Here is a 16,462-nt window from a genome sequence, read left to right as displayed (position 1 = left end):
TGAGCATTCATATCCTATCTTTTATATATTAATAGTGTATCACTGACTAGTGCTCGAGTATATATGATTATGCATGCTTGTATGGTTAGTTTCATCGTTAGTTAGTTTATGATAAATTATGAATTTTATACATATGCTACTGAGTTAAGGTATATGATATGCATGTCGTTGGAAAGCTGGCGAAAAATTAATAACTTTTCATTTAAAAGTCGTGTGGTTTCGATGAACGGATTAAAAGTTATAGTCAACTGAATTATTATTAATTTTAGTATTATTATTATTAAAATAATTATTATTATTACCGTCGTTATTATCATTATTATTATTATTATTATTATTATTATTGTTATTATTATTATTATTATTATTATTATTATTATTATTATTATTATTATTATTATTATTATTATTATTATTATTATTATTATTATTATTATTATTATCGTTATCGTTATTGATATAGGTATTATCATTAAAAATTATTATTGTTATTATTATTACTATCGTTATTATTATTAAAGTTATTATTAATATTACCGTTATTATTATTATTAGTATTATTATTATTATTATTAGTATTATTATTATTATTATTATTATTATTATTATTATTATTATTATTATTATTATCATTAATATTATTATAATATTTATTATTATTATTATCATTATCATTAAAACTGATATTAGTATCATCTAATTATTATAATTACTTATTAATATAATTATTATGAATGCGATACAAAAGAGGACTAAAATTTATTAAACAAATCGATTAGAAAATAATGAGTATAAGTATCATGATGAAACTAAAATATTGTAAGATATTGATTTAGATAAAAATATCATTTTCTTTATTTTTATCATTATTATTAAAAGAAACATTAATATCAAAACTATCATTTTTAGTAAAATTATCATTTTTAATAGAAAAATCATTGTTATTATAAAATGTCATTATTATTATCATTTTAATATTATTATTATTATTAATTATCATTTTGAATAGAATTATCATTTTTATACAAAATATTATTATTATTACAGTTAGTATTAAAAAGTATCGTTATTTTAAATTTATCATGATTATCATTTTATCATAATTAATATCATCATTAGTAAATATAAATATTGTTATTATTGTTGGTAGAATAATAATAATAATTATTATTATTACAAAATAATACAACTTTTACTTATTATTATTATTATCAATATTATTTTATCAAATAAATATGCGATACAAAGATATTTTTACCACACGTAATATAATTACATTAATAATACATACTACTATATTTTTATGATATTAAGTGAATTTATTAAATTATATTACTTAAGATATATAAAAGTATATTTTTATCATATATAAAATTTTTTTAAATAAATTTTAATATAAATTTTTATTTATTAATAAATGACTTGTATTATTTTACTCTAATAAAATATGATAAATATATTTAAATACATAAAACGACTATTTAAATACATAATAAACATGTATAGATTTTGTAAATCATTTTGGGTCAAATTGACTTTTGTTGACTTTTGCATATCGATCTCGAGCATTAGGATTGTGATACACTATGACTTGACCTAAATTGATAGATAGATATTGACCAACATATGAATATATATACTTAATATAGGTTCGTGAATCCGAGGCCAACCTTGCATTTGTCAATGCCGTCATATGTATTTTTACTACGAAATACAATATTGTGAGTTCATTTGATTCCCTTTTACTCTTTACATTTTTTTGGGACTGAGAATACATGCGCTGTTTTTATAACTGTTTTATTAAATGCTTTTGCAATCGATATTTTTGGACTGAGAATACATGAAATGCTTTTATAGATGTTTGACGAGATAGACAAAAGCAAAACATTCCTCGAATGAATTATTATACAGACAGAGGTTCTGTTGATTATTATTGAATTAGTTGGACGTTATAATTGCTACTAATTGATGTGAATATTTCCCCTTGATTATTATAGCTTGGTAACCTAAGAATTAGGAAACGGGTATACCCCTAATTCACGCGAATACTAAAGGTAGCTACCTGGTTTAACAACCCCACCCAGAATGTTCACTAGACGAAAGAGCTAGTGGGCGTGGTGTTTAGTACTTCGAGGTTTATATATTTATTACAGACCGAAAGTTCTGTTTATTTTGAGGATATTTATGATGCGCATTAAATGTTAAGGTCGGTTACCAAGCAAAGAAAGCAAAGTGAATATTATATATCGAGAGAATGATTTTTATACACAGATTATGTGGATGATATTTTGTACACAAGATATTTGTACGGTTATTAAGCATTTTGAAAAATGATTTCGTACACGAGATATGTGTACTGTATTTAAAGGAAATCACATGTACATTACAGGTGGATGTAGGATTAGGGCCCATTTGTAACATGCACATTTAAATCTTGTAGTCTATCAAAAATTTCAGAATTTTATTGTTTTATGATAAACTTATGAACTCACCAACCTTTTGGTTGACACTTTAAAGCATGTTTATTCTCAGGTATTAAAGAAATCTTCCGCTGTGCATTTGCTCATTTTAGAGATATTACTTGGAGTCATTCATGACATATTTCAAAAGACGTTGCATTCGAGTCGTTGAGTTCAACAATATTATTATTAAGTCATTGATAGTTTGGATATATTATGAAATGGTATGCATGCATGTCAACTTTTGATGTAATGAAAGTTTGCCTTTTAAAAACGAATGCAATGTTTGTAAAATGTATCATTTAGAGGTCAAATACCTCGCAATGAAATCAATTATTATGTAACATTTATAATCAATATGAACCAGGCATTTCAAAAGTGATGCTAAAACATCAAATAATTGTACACTTGAAGCTTACACGCATCAAGGATGAGAACCGTGATGAGCATCAAGCACCAAGAAACCCACCGGAGCATTGTTTGCTGTTTTTCGGGGTCTTATCAGACTCCTAGGACTTCTGGAAAATTTATTTTCAGATAGTTCATTTCGAGTAGATGACATTTCATTTAGGACTCGCCTAAATTCGATATACGGTTTAGGATCTATAGCCTTCCGAAAGTCACTACGCCGTTGTAATGACGTGCTGAAAATTCTGACCTACTCGTGCTTGAACCGTCACTACGGTCAAACGACATCGAGTTAGGATCTGAAAATTGGAGAGCGTTGAGAGGACTCACATACGGAGCCTTGGACACTGACCACGAATCTTTTTGGTTTGTATAGAGGTCGTAGCAGCTATCCGAAGTCAGCCTTTTGTTTCGATCTCTATTCTTGTTGAAAACTTACTTTAGCTTTTACGAATGATGATGATGATGATGATGATACTTAAGACTAAATTTATTCACTTTTAAACTTTTGGGGACAATATACTGACTTAGTGACCTTTGACTTAGGTTGACAACCTTTCGGACCGACTTACTACTTGCATACTTTTCATATCAACTTTTACTGCTTATTCACTGTGAGTTATAGCTTCCCTTTTTACTCTACTATTTTTGGGACTGAGAATACATGCGCTTTCTATGTTTTACATACTAGACACGAGTACTTAAACTTTATATATGTGTGGGTGACATAACGGCACAAATATTCCCCTTAGCTCGGTAACGTTTAGTCATTGGTTTATGAACCGGTGAACGCGAATCTTAGATATGGACCCATAGGGTTTGACATCCCCACTCGGGCTAGTCGCGCTAGAATTCAACGGGTGTTTAATACTTCATAAATAGACGCACTCGCTAAGTGTACTTTTAGGGGGTAATATTACGTTAAGTTAGTAACCGGGTGCCCACGGTTAAGCATATACTTTTCATACTATTTTGAATACGAAATCTCGTGGTCTACATTACATTACTGAATACAAACAAACTACAGCTCACCAACATTCGTGTTGACCTTTTAAGCGTGTATTTCTCAGGTGCTTAGACGTTGTTGCTTCTGCTGTTAGACTTGCTGTCTTGGTGTTATAGACTTGCTGTTACAGACTCACTGTGTTAGACTTTCTCTGCATTACTTAGATATGTCTCAATCATGGAACTTTTATTTTGCATTCGCAACTTATGTTATTTTGAATAATGGCTTTGTAATGACCTTTGTGTCAAGTTATCTTTTCATAAATGCAAAACTTGTTTTAAAACAGCATGTAGTATTATACAGTGTAATGAACATGTTGTTGACGATTCGTACATGATGGTTTTGTACGGGGCGTCACACTTTACTGCATTTAACACCTGCAAAAAGATACCCAACATCCTATACAAGTAATATACGCATTAAATGTCCATTTACCTTGGATGTATTGCCTTGATAGTGACTTATCATGCTCAAAGTGGAAAGTCTAACATTCTTGGATACAAGTCATGATAATCATTTGAGGCAATCTCAGTTTGGTCATGATCCTTTATTTGTAATTAACACATTTGCTAAATCTCTATTGATTGGTCAACATGTCATTGATGACACAAACCCACTTTAATCACAAAGAATGCTAGTATTCAAATTTTAACTTGTTTGTAATTAATTAAGTGTGTTAATGATGTCTTGACAAATTAAGCAAGTAATAACAATTAAGCATGTTGCAAGACATCAAGTTTAAATTTATTCATAAACTTAATTTTAGACTTAAGCAAACCTATGTATATTAATGTTTCATTGTCTTTTAAGCTTACTAGATTATGACATTCCAAATATTATCCAAGTAACACAAGCATATAATGAAGTAGTCCAAATATTAGTTGTTGGAATTCAACTTGTAACACATAGCAAGACATGGTTCATACATACATATATTAAATAACTATATATCATTTAGCACTTAACACATAGTCAAATAATACACATGTACTAATGTCAAGTAGTCAAGTAATATACATGTAATGACTAGCAAGAGATCACTAAGTAATCTTAGAATTAAGCACATAGTGATAACATAGCCTTAAACTAAGACTATGTAAGTTTTACGTGCAATGTGACATTTGCAAGATTAATGTATAAGTATACATTAATATCCAACACATGTACAAGGAAAGAGCAACTCTTGGTTGGGACTTGGTGACCATCCTAAGAATGTCTAGATACATTTTAGATGTACATGTTTTCCTAAAACACTTATGTGTTTTCCTTAGTCAAGGCTTAATTGTTATTAAGGTGTCATTAGGCATGATTAACCAAGATTAATGTTCTAGTGACCAAAACTCCTTTGGGAATGAAGGAGGCAACTATCCTAAGCATGTTTGAACAGGTTTTATGAATTATAAATGCCCGAAAGTGGTTAAACTTTTTTCGATCAAAATCCGGACAGTAGGTTTCTGCTGTCGATCTACGGTCAGCCGTGGAGTCGATCGTGCAACTCCGATTTCATAAATCTGAGTGCAAGTCTCCACGGTCCGACCTGCGGTCGACTGTGGTTTAGCCGTGTATTTCATTTTCCATTTTAAGCTTTCATTGCTTTTGGTTTTTTGCTATAGCAAATGTGGATTAGTGAACTTGTTTATTTATGTCAAGATGTCTACCATCACCTTTAGCTATGTGTACATGTCATCATCAAAACACTTATTGTTATGGGTTAAGATTAGTATAGTCATTAAGCATAATCCCATGTTAACCCACATTCTCCCCCAACACCGTGTTTTTGTTAAAGAATTGTGTTAATCTGGTTAAAAAGTTTGTTCTAAACATGAAACATTATATTAATTTGATCCATATCGAGTGCTAGATCAAACCAAAACAGAAACCCTAATTTTGGTGCAGTTTTCTGCCCAGAATTCGACAAGAACACAACCGTACGGTTACACACTGCAACCGTACAGATACACCACCTAGATACAGCAGCCGTACAGATACACACTTGCATCCGTGTAACACTCTATCCATGTAACTTACAACCGTGTCTCTGTAACCGTGTTAAACCTGCATCCATGTAGTTTAAGTGCAACCATGTACTGTAACCCTATGAATACAATGTCAAATTATACTGAATCTTCCAAAACACAATCCGCTTTAGTTAGTGCCTCTTCGTCTGGTCTTCATAAACTGCTCCAAACTGAAAATGAGATAGGAAGTTCCTATCGAGTACTTAGGCTTGAATCTCTTGATGACTATGCTGAATGGAAACCTAGGTTCCTAATCTCTCTAAATGGAATTGATTCTCGATTATACAACAGTTTAAAGATAGAATACAAGTTACCTCTCAAGGATCATGGTGAACCAAAGACTCCTATGGAACTTTCCGTTCAAGAAAGAGATAATTTAGAGTGTAAGGCTTACAGTCATCTTATACAGGCTCTCTCAAAGGAGATTTTTCTTCAATTTGAGAGACATACGAGCACGTATAGGGTTGAAATGCGATAGAGAGTGGCGTTGAGGGTAATGATGAATATAGGAAGACTAAAGGTAAGGTGTTGAAGAAAGAGTGGAAACAATTTGCGGTACAGCCAGATGAGACATTAGAGGCTGCTGTTGCAAGGTTCTGACATTTGATGATAGAGTTAAAAAGGTGTGACATTACCTTCACGAACAAGAAGATAGTGCAATGCTTCCGTGAGGGTTCGCCGGTCAAGTGGGATCCAATCGTACAACAAATTGAGCAGTCTTGTGTTATCTTGGATAATTCTTTTAGTAGTTTCGTCACAAAGCTGCAGGCTAAGGAACTTGAATTGCAGGAACGTTTAAAGAGACTGGAGTTAGTTCAAAATCCAATTGTTTACAAAGTTCCAGCTATAGGTTCAAACAAGAAATATGCACATCTTCATACGGCTTTTACTTCTAACAGTCAGAAACTGACATCTAGTTATGTTTCTCTTGCTCCTTAAAGTGTTCTTCATCATACCACCTCAAGCAAAGACGAGGGTTCTGAGATTCTCAAAACTGATAACATTCGTTTGCAAACAATCCAGGGGGTAGAAGAGGATATGGCATTAGTTGCGATGGTTGTGAACTCATACAATGATTTACTAAATGGGCATATTCTGAAAATTCACTTGGAACAAGAGGACTATGATCAGATCGATGAGAATGAAATGGATAAAATGGACATCCTCTGGGCTATGGGTAGTGTTATTCGTAGAGCTAAGAGGTACTTACAGAAGAATGGTGAGAAGACTTTGGGTGTCAACAAGAACACCAAGTTTAGTTTTGGTATGAATAAAGTGAGATGTCACATTGTAATGAATTGGGTCATTTCAAGAGAAACTGTAGTAAGCCGAAGCAGCCAGGTTTTCACAATCTATTTCACAATCAATATAGAGAAACTAAGAGTAAGATCAACATACGAATTGCAGATGAGTCATCCAAAGCCTTGGCTGCAACGTATGAGGATGAAGTGTATAACTGGTCAGTCGATGTAACCGATACTTATGATCATCATACTAATGTTGTAATAGTTCAGATGACAGAGGAATAAGTTGAGAAAGAGAAAGCTGAGAGAGAAAATATGGGATGTGTTGGTAGAGATAAGTTTTGCAAATGCCTCGGATGCAAAATGGAACACCAAATTGAGCAAGCGTGGTACTGGGAAAATTTCTTGCGTCGAGGGATTGTGAACAAAAAGGTGACTGAGAAGTTTAAGTGGGATATGCACAATGATGGAGATGTGTGGACTGACAGTGAGTCTTCGTCCTAAGACGACGAATCCTGGAAATCTTGTAACAATGGTGGTCAGTCATCAGGAAGCAATTCTGGTAATGATGAGTTTAAGGCTGATAATGTTGCTGATACGGTAAATGTGGAGAAGATGCGTAGCAAGTTGAATATGGGTCTTGTTAAGGGTTGTCTTCAGAGGTTCAAGTATACTGGAGACATAACCAAGTCGAAGGTGCTTAAGTCGGGATTCTGTCCGACGTTTAGATATCTGGCTCATGTAATTATGCACTGTTTGAGCTCCAGGATAGAAGGCCATGACGAGCTGAACACAGTCATGTAATCTCTTATGGTAGCTTTGATTCTGAACTTGTCGTTCAAATTCTCTAGCATTGTATTTGATTACATGGTGGAAAACATGAAGTACAAATCTGATCCTTATCTGCTGTATCCTCGCTTCCTTCGGCTCATCATCGACTCTCAACACAATGAGCTTATTAAAGATACTCAGGATCTGATCAAGCTGACATCATGACCGATGAGATCATGAGACGCATGGAGTTTTACAAGGAAAAGTCCGCTCCACCAAAGCATCCATTATTTGGACATCTGCTGAAAGCCGATTATGTGGCTAGAAACCCTAGGATGTGGAGGAATGAGGATAGTGATTCTGGTACGAAGGATTTTGCTCCAGTTTTAACTGAGTTGCAAGAAGAAGAGGATGAACAAGGAGCTGGTTCTCACTCAGCTCATACTTTTGATGATATGGACAAGTTTAGTTTGAATGATGATGTTGAGGTTAATGAATGTGGAGATATTTTGTTGTCTTTGAAGAGAAGAGAGGTTGCCGATGATGAACCGATAAGGGGTAGGTTGAAGAGGACAAGGTATCATGTTAAGAGGACCGATGTATCTTCATCAGGTGATGATCTTAACGAACAATCATCTACACCGAGACCTGAGGTTCAACCAACTCAAACCTCACAAGCACCTCCAGTACAACCAACTCAACAGCAGACACAACAAGTTCCACCATCATCGGTTGTTACGACTTAGGCGGGCAGCTCGACAGCTCTTTCTGTTCCGCAGTTGAGCACTCCTGATCTAGTAGGCCTTCAGGCTACTGTGCTGAGTCTGGTGAATAAGTATGAAAAGATAAAGTCTCAAAACAAGGAGAAGAATAAGGTGGTTGGTGAGTTGGAAGGGAAGGTTAATTCTTTGACTACTGAACTTGAGAAGTCAAGGAAGGAGGATGCTGATTTAAAATCTCTCACTGAGAAACAAGCTAAGAGGGTCAGACGCATGGATCGTCGTGATCGTAGATACGATGAGTGATGAGGAGGTAGCTAGAATGTTTGGTATAGAGGTCGAGCAGTTGATTGCTTGCTAGAGAACGCCTAACACAGCGGGAACACGTGAACACAAACATACAAGTGATGATAGTGGTGAGGAAGTTATCATTGAAGATGATTCTGATGATGAGGGTTCTGTGAATGAGGCTGTCGAGGAATACTTACCGGAGTTTGGTGATCTATTTAGACAACAGAATGATGATGTTTTGAATAGGTAAGTTGATGAAAAGCGAACTGCTGAGGAGGGTGAGTCTTCTGGTGTAAATAAGGATGGTGAGAATCTTGTTGCTGTGAATAAACAAAAGAATCAAGAATGGAGGGAGTATCAGAAAACTACCAAGTCCTCGTTTAAGAAGCTACCGCTAGAGCCAAAGTATAAATTGTTTTATGATAGAATGTGAAAGGTGACTGGTGGTAAGATTCTCAGCTGGGCATTCTTCAAGGATTTGAATTGTATTGCGGTGAGAAGGGAAAACGGTGTTGACTACTTCAAACACGACGTTGATTTCAAAACCCTACCGTATTTTGAAATGATGGAACTTGCTCGCTTACCTATATTGTACTGGGAAACCGATGGATGGGGTGAGTGGATGCAGTTCAAAATTAAGAAAGAGTTCAAGTATGGTTGGTCAGTTTTAGTTCCACAGTTTCCAAAAATCTCGTATAGAACTGATAAAGAAGCTGGTAGGAGGGTTAAGGTTGTTAAGTATAAGCATGCGAAGATGATGAAGTTTGCTCTTGTTCGTAATATACCACAAAATTTTGGTAAGAGGTTTAAGTGGTGGTATTATGACGGGCGAACCGAGGAGGTTGTGATTTTGTTAGAATCTAGGGTTGATTTGGAGCAGATTCGGATTTTCGATCCGAGGTGGATCAGAAACTTGTGCAGGGCTGATATCAAGGTGTTGCGACGACACCCGATCTTTCACGAGTTGCAGAACTTGGAACATGCCATCCAGTTTAACAGGGCTGTTCGAACCTATTATGCATATGATCTTTGCACTTAATGTTTTACTTTAAATATTGAACTTGTGAACTTTGGACTTGAAAGTTTGTTTTATTTTCGATTTTGTTGTAATAACTAGATGTGAATGTGTGAACTGTTTGTTAGCTGAATCATTTGAATCTGTGTTGGTTTAAATATTGCAGGTTAATGTTGATTTTATTATTTAGATAATGAACTGGGTCCTAGGGGGAGGTTGTTGGTGCATAATGATAGTCCCAAGTTCATTATAAGCGATACGTTGTGGTAGTATGCGGTGTGTAATAGTATATGTGTTAATATACGTTTAATGTTCATTTACACACTGTTTGGGCAACCGCACGGATGCATAATGCATTCGTACGGGTTCAGTGTGCAACTGCACGGTTGCATCCTGCAATCGCACGGTTGCAAGTGCTGGTAGTATTTAATGTTTATCTCGGGTTCATTGTTAGGGTTACGAACTCTAAACCCTTTCAACTTTTGTATCCGACATCTAGAAGTTCTAGCACTCTTGTGGGTTGATCTTAATCATCCTAAAGTCTAATATCTTGCTAAGGGATCATAGTTTTGTTTAATTGTTTTGATATAAAACTCAATATCGAGTTATTCCGCACTCGATATTGAAGTATAGATCGTTTAATCCTGTTTACACGATCCTACAAGCTCCATAAACATCACACACGCACACACACGCTCACACACACACACACACACACACACACACACACACACACACACACACATATATATATATATTTAATCAAGAGGGAAGCACTTTTTTGGGGGAAAGTAATTTTTTTCGTTCTTCTTTGAATTTTTTTTTCAGGCATCAAGATCACATGAAAATATGAACATTTAAAAAAGACATTTTGTGATTAATGTTATTATTTTGGCGGAAAAACGCTCGAAGAGAAAAATGAAAACATGCATCATGTGTAATATTATCCTTCTGAGTTTTTTTTAGGGTTTAAAAACTAGGGTTTAGTAATTAGGGTTTAGAAATTAGGGGGTTAAAAATTAGGGTTTAGCTATTAGGGTTTAGAAATTAGGGTTTGGGGTTTAAAAATTAGGGTTTAGGGTTTAGAAATTAGGGTTTATATTGAATTTGTAACACGAACGGTTTAGAGTTTAGGGTTTATGATTTATGGTTTAGGGTTTAGAATTTTGGGTTTAGGGACTAAACCCAAAACACTAAACCCTAAACCCTAAACTCTAAATCGGGCTAAATTTTGAAAAAAAAAACTTCATATAAGATGAAAGAAAACAACGTTCCAAAAATATTATTATGAATAACATTACACATGATGAATGTTATCAATTATTTCTTCGATCGTTTTTCCGCCTAAATAATAACATTCATCACAAAATGTCTTTTTTAAATGTTCATATTTTCTTATAAACTTGATGTCTGAAAAAAAAATTTTCGAAAAAAACAAAAAAAAATTACTTCCTCCCAAAAAAAGTGCTTCCCTCTTGATTATGACCCTATAAAATGAGGTTTCAATTTCGATTTTTATGACGAAGTCTACTTTTTGATGTATGTTCTGTCTTTTTAAGATGTATATAAGATGAAAACAATGACAGTGAACGCAATCACAACATCAAAATAGTGATGTTTACGTGTGAGAATGCAATCTCAGCGCTATTAGTTCATAACACGGTTAATCACAAATTTCTTTCATCGGAGAGAACAGATCAAGTGTGTGAATGTTCTAGTGTAACCCAAAATTTCTTTTTGTTAAGTAGTCTTTTGTTGTTACCACGCAATTATAGACTGTCCACTCATTGAGAGTAGTTCACTTTTGTTTAAAATAGAACCATGAATTCCTATCACTCATAAAGGTTAACAATTAGAAGCTTTCGGCAATCTATTTGTTTATATGGTTTTCGTAACATCAAATCTACATAGAAAATTAAGGATCCATATTTACAAAAATGTCATTACAAAATAATAAAAAATGGGATAAATTGTTATAATACGTTTTGAAATACGGTCATTTTTGCAAATATCCTAAAAAATTAACTATTTTGAAAATGAAAGTGAGTTAGATAATGTAATAATTTATCGTATTGCTTTAGATTGGCCTATCTGATGACTTTCGGGTATGGGCTTCTTGTAATTAATGGGGCGCATGAAATGATGAAAGGGTCAATCACCAAAATATCCATTTTTTTGGCCTTTTCTAAGCTGGAACCCCCTTTTTTTTTTTTTTTTTTTGAGAATTTGCTCGCGCAAGGCGCAAGTATCTTTAGACCTTGCGACCTTGCGGCTTGCGCCTTTGCGTGTAAACGCAAGGCGCAAGGATAAGGGCTTGCGTCCTTGCGTCCTTGCGCCTTGCGCCTTATCAGAATGGATTTTTCCTGATTTCTGGATAAGATTTTTTTGGATTCTTTGTACCTTTACGGATAAGATTATGTACCTGTCTATTTAATGAGGCTAGAACTCCAGATTAATAATTTTATTTTACTTCATTTTCAAAAAGATCAAGTCATTAGAGCATCGTTAAGGTACCAACTTTTATCTATTTTTTCACTAATTTGTGTCTTAATGAGCTGTAGTAATGATGAAGCATTTGTTGTTCATGTATGTTGTGGAGGTAATTTTGAATTTGTTAACAGCATACCTATGTATCTGCCTCTTGACTGTTTTAGAACCAGATTAAAACTACCACTTGCTCCACAAAAACCAATAAATCGAAGAGTATTGTTAAGGAAAATTCTCAAAAAAATTGAATTGCCACCTAATGCACATGTTTCGCTAAGATATATTGATAATAATCATATTTTTGATATTACTGATGATCATGAAGATTTTTTTGAGTTTTTAAAACACGCTGTCACAAACGAGCCTATTGATATTTATGTTGTCGACAAAGTTAGAATGCTTCAACCCGGACAAAATTCACAAACACACCAGCCCCAACAAAATCCACAAACACACCATCTCCAACAAAACCTCCGGATTCTCGAGTCTCAACCAAACAAACAAACTCACCATCTGCAAAAAGAACAGGATGAAATACACAATTCCGAACCAAACCTCGAAACACACTATTCGGAAGAAAAACAGGCTGAAATACCACCTCCAAACACAGAAGAATTTGACTTCTTCAACCATGGCGCCGAGAACGTGTGTAAAATAAAAAAAATAGAGAACCCGTTTATACCTGTTGTTGGGTCTAGTGAATCGGATGAAGCAAGTGACGAGGAAGATGAAGATGAAGAAGATGAAGAAAAACAAGATGTATTCTGGAATATGCCAACTCTACACAGTCAGCAAGATGAAGAAAATCCAGAATTTACGACCCCAATTCCAACCACGTATCAGGTATCTGATTTGGTCAAAGTTCGTCAAACGTTTTCGAACAAGGAAGAATTCCTAAACCAGCTATTTACAAAATGCCTTGAAGAAAACTTTCAAATAAAGCCTGTAAAGTCAGACAAATCTCGGTACACCGCTAAATGTGTGTTGCCAAATTGTGAGTGGAAATGTAGTGCATACAAAATAAGACACACTGAAAACTTTATGGTTAAAAAGTTGCATGACGTACACACTTGCTCACGCACACAAATTATGGGAAACAATAAACATGCTACTAAAAAGGTGTTGGGTAGTATTCTTATGGATTCGTTCAAGGCTGCTAATCGAGAGTATAAACCAAAAGATATACGTGATGATGTAGCTAATCGGTTTAGAGTGAGTGTATCATACAATCAAGCATGGAGGGCCAAGTGTCAAGCAATAGAGATGTTACGTGGCAGTAGTGATGACTCCTTTAGAATGCTTCCCATTTACCTTCATAACCTTAAGATCCACAACCCGGGGACCATCACCAATTTGGTTACCGATAAAGAAAATAAATTTGTGATGTGTTACATGTCCATTGGAGTAGTTGTAAGTAAATATATTTTAGCAAAAACCACCTTTTAATATGTACACCATACGCAAAGGCGCAAGGGTCACCTTGCGCCAACTAATACGCAATGACGCAATAAAAACCTTGCGCCTTGCGTATGGTGTATGAGGTCTTTATTAATAATATTTGATTTACTGTGAAAATTTCATGCAGATTCGATCATTTGTGCAACATGTCCGCCCGATAATCATCGTCGATGCTGCACATTTAAAGGGTGGGTACCTGGGTACTAATTTAGTTGCTGTTGCGATGGATGGCAATAATGGAATTTTGCCATTGGCTTATGGAATTGGTGAAGGCGAGACAAACAGTGTTTGGTCATGGTTTTTTGGTAACCTAAGAGACCATTTAATGAGTTATGGTATGGTTGATCGTATGTCAGAGATTACTTTTATTTCTGATCGTGCTGCTTCAATAGCACACGGCATTGCAAACGTGTTTCCGGAAGCGTTTCACGCTCATTGTGCACGTCATTTATTCATGAACATCAAAACTAAATCCAACAAGATGAAATTCTTCGAATGGCACTTTTGGAAAATGGTTAAGGCGTACCGTGCGTCGGATTTTCATGATCATCTGGATGTATTGCGAAGGAGATTGAAAGCGTCTTATAAAGTTCTATGTGAGGATGGTATCAATAGATGGTCCAGAAGTCAATCTACTCATATTAGGTATTCATACCTTACAAGCAACAGTGTAGAGTCTATAAACTCTCTATCAAGACATGCTCGTAAACTACCCGTTTGCATGTTGTTCGAATTTTTTCGTTGTTCAATACAGGATTGGTATTTCAAACATCGCAACAAATCAGTTAGTCTTACTTCACCGGTTACTCCATATGTTGAACGTAAGCTAGCTAAGAGGACGGACAAATCAAGAAGATGGCGAGCATTTCCATCGACAAATGATCTAATAGAGGTACATGATGGACGAAAAAATGGGTTGGTTAATCTACAAGATAGAACTTGTTCATGTGGTCAATGGCAATTATCAGGCATACCCTGCGGTCATGTGATTGCATCAGCACGACACTTCGGAGTGGAGGATATTAGTTGTTATGTATCACATTGGTTCAGCACTCAAACATACATAAATACGTATTCCGAACACATTCTTCCTCTCCCCCATCGGTCTGAATGGTCGGATCCGGTTCCCGGGATTTTGCAACTTGTACACCCCCCAGTTCTAAAGAAAAGACAACCTGGACGTCCTAAAGGTAAAAAACGCATTCCTTCAAAAGGTGAAGAAACTTCAAAAAAAGTAAGAACTTGTAGTCGTTGCAAAGAACCAGGTCATTCTCGATCAACATGCCCAGCTGCTTATGACCGAACAGGTGAATCAACTTCTCAACGGGCAAGAAACACAACCTCGAAGGCGAAAGAGACAGTCGAACCATCTCAAGCTTATCAATCTCAGTTTTATCCAACGTACAATTTAGGTAGTAATTAGTTCCTAGAATACGTTTATTTTCAGGAACAAATTAAGGTGTGATGTCTTCCATTGTTGTAATATTTTTTAATTAGTATTTTATGATGTGGTTTCGTGTGTTACTTCATATGTTATAATATTGAATGCACAAGCTAGTGTTACAAGAATAATAAAAATTTTGTGGCGCAAGGTCGCAAGATGAACCTTGCGTGTGTTTCAAAAATAGGCGCAAGGACGCAAGAAGAACCTTGCGCCTTCTTAATAAAAAGGCGCAAAGACGCAAGAATCACCTTGCGCCTGCTTCTAAATACGAGGCGCAAGGCCGCAAGAAGGACCTTGCGTCTACGGCTATTACGGGACGCAAGGTCGCAAGGTCTGATTACACACCTTTGCGCCTTCAAAAATACAGTTATCGGTCGGAAATTCGGACGAAAACTAAACCATATTTCCTCATCATCAGCAGGGTACTTTTCATCTATTCCTATCGGTCGCTCACTCTTTCTTTGGAGCATTGCATGTACAAGGCCCGGATCATTGCCGGTGTAAGAAAGATCTAGCCAAGGACCAAAACAAGTTCCCCTAAAATTTTTTTGTTGATTCTCAGTCATTGATGCCTTTAGTTGAGGTATAACATTAAGCATATTCTTCATCGTCAACTTCGCCTCAACATATCCCTGAAACAGACAGTTTTTCAGAAGAAAAATACAGGCGCAAGGACGCAAGTCGCACCTTGCGTCTCGTGTATCACACAGGCGCAAGGACGCAAGACGTGCCTTGCGCCAGCTACTAGGGACAAAACGCAAGGACGCAAGACTTTCCTTGCGCCTATACCAGATTCTAGTTTTAAGCCCTAAAACAATCGTGTTCCAGTTTTTATAAAATGTTAGCTTCCAAATACTGTAACTTTAACAAATCTAGCAACACTATAAGTGAGTTTTGCATCACCAAGCTCGTTGAAGCATTTCATCGAACACTTGGTGTGCAACAAAAATTATATATCATTTTCGACATAGAAATGGAGTAATCGAACGGAGATAGTTGAAAGGAAACACTTACCTGTTCTTGTGACATATTGATCACGTTTTTTGTCGGTTTTTTTTCTCTTCCTTTTTCTCAATCGTGGTGGTGATGGTGATGCTAATGGAGGCGGTGATGGTAATGGTGGTGAGATGTACTGATGGCGG

The sequence above is a fragment of the Rutidosis leptorrhynchoides genome, chromosome 2 (genome assembly GCF_046630445.1).
Source record: "Rutidosis leptorrhynchoides isolate AG116_Rl617_1_P2 chromosome 2, CSIRO_AGI_Rlap_v1, whole genome shotgun sequence".
Classification (NCBI taxonomy): Eukaryota; Viridiplantae; Streptophyta; class Magnoliopsida; order Asterales; family Asteraceae; genus Rutidosis; species Rutidosis leptorrhynchoides.
This window is presented reverse-complemented; position numbering follows the sequence as displayed.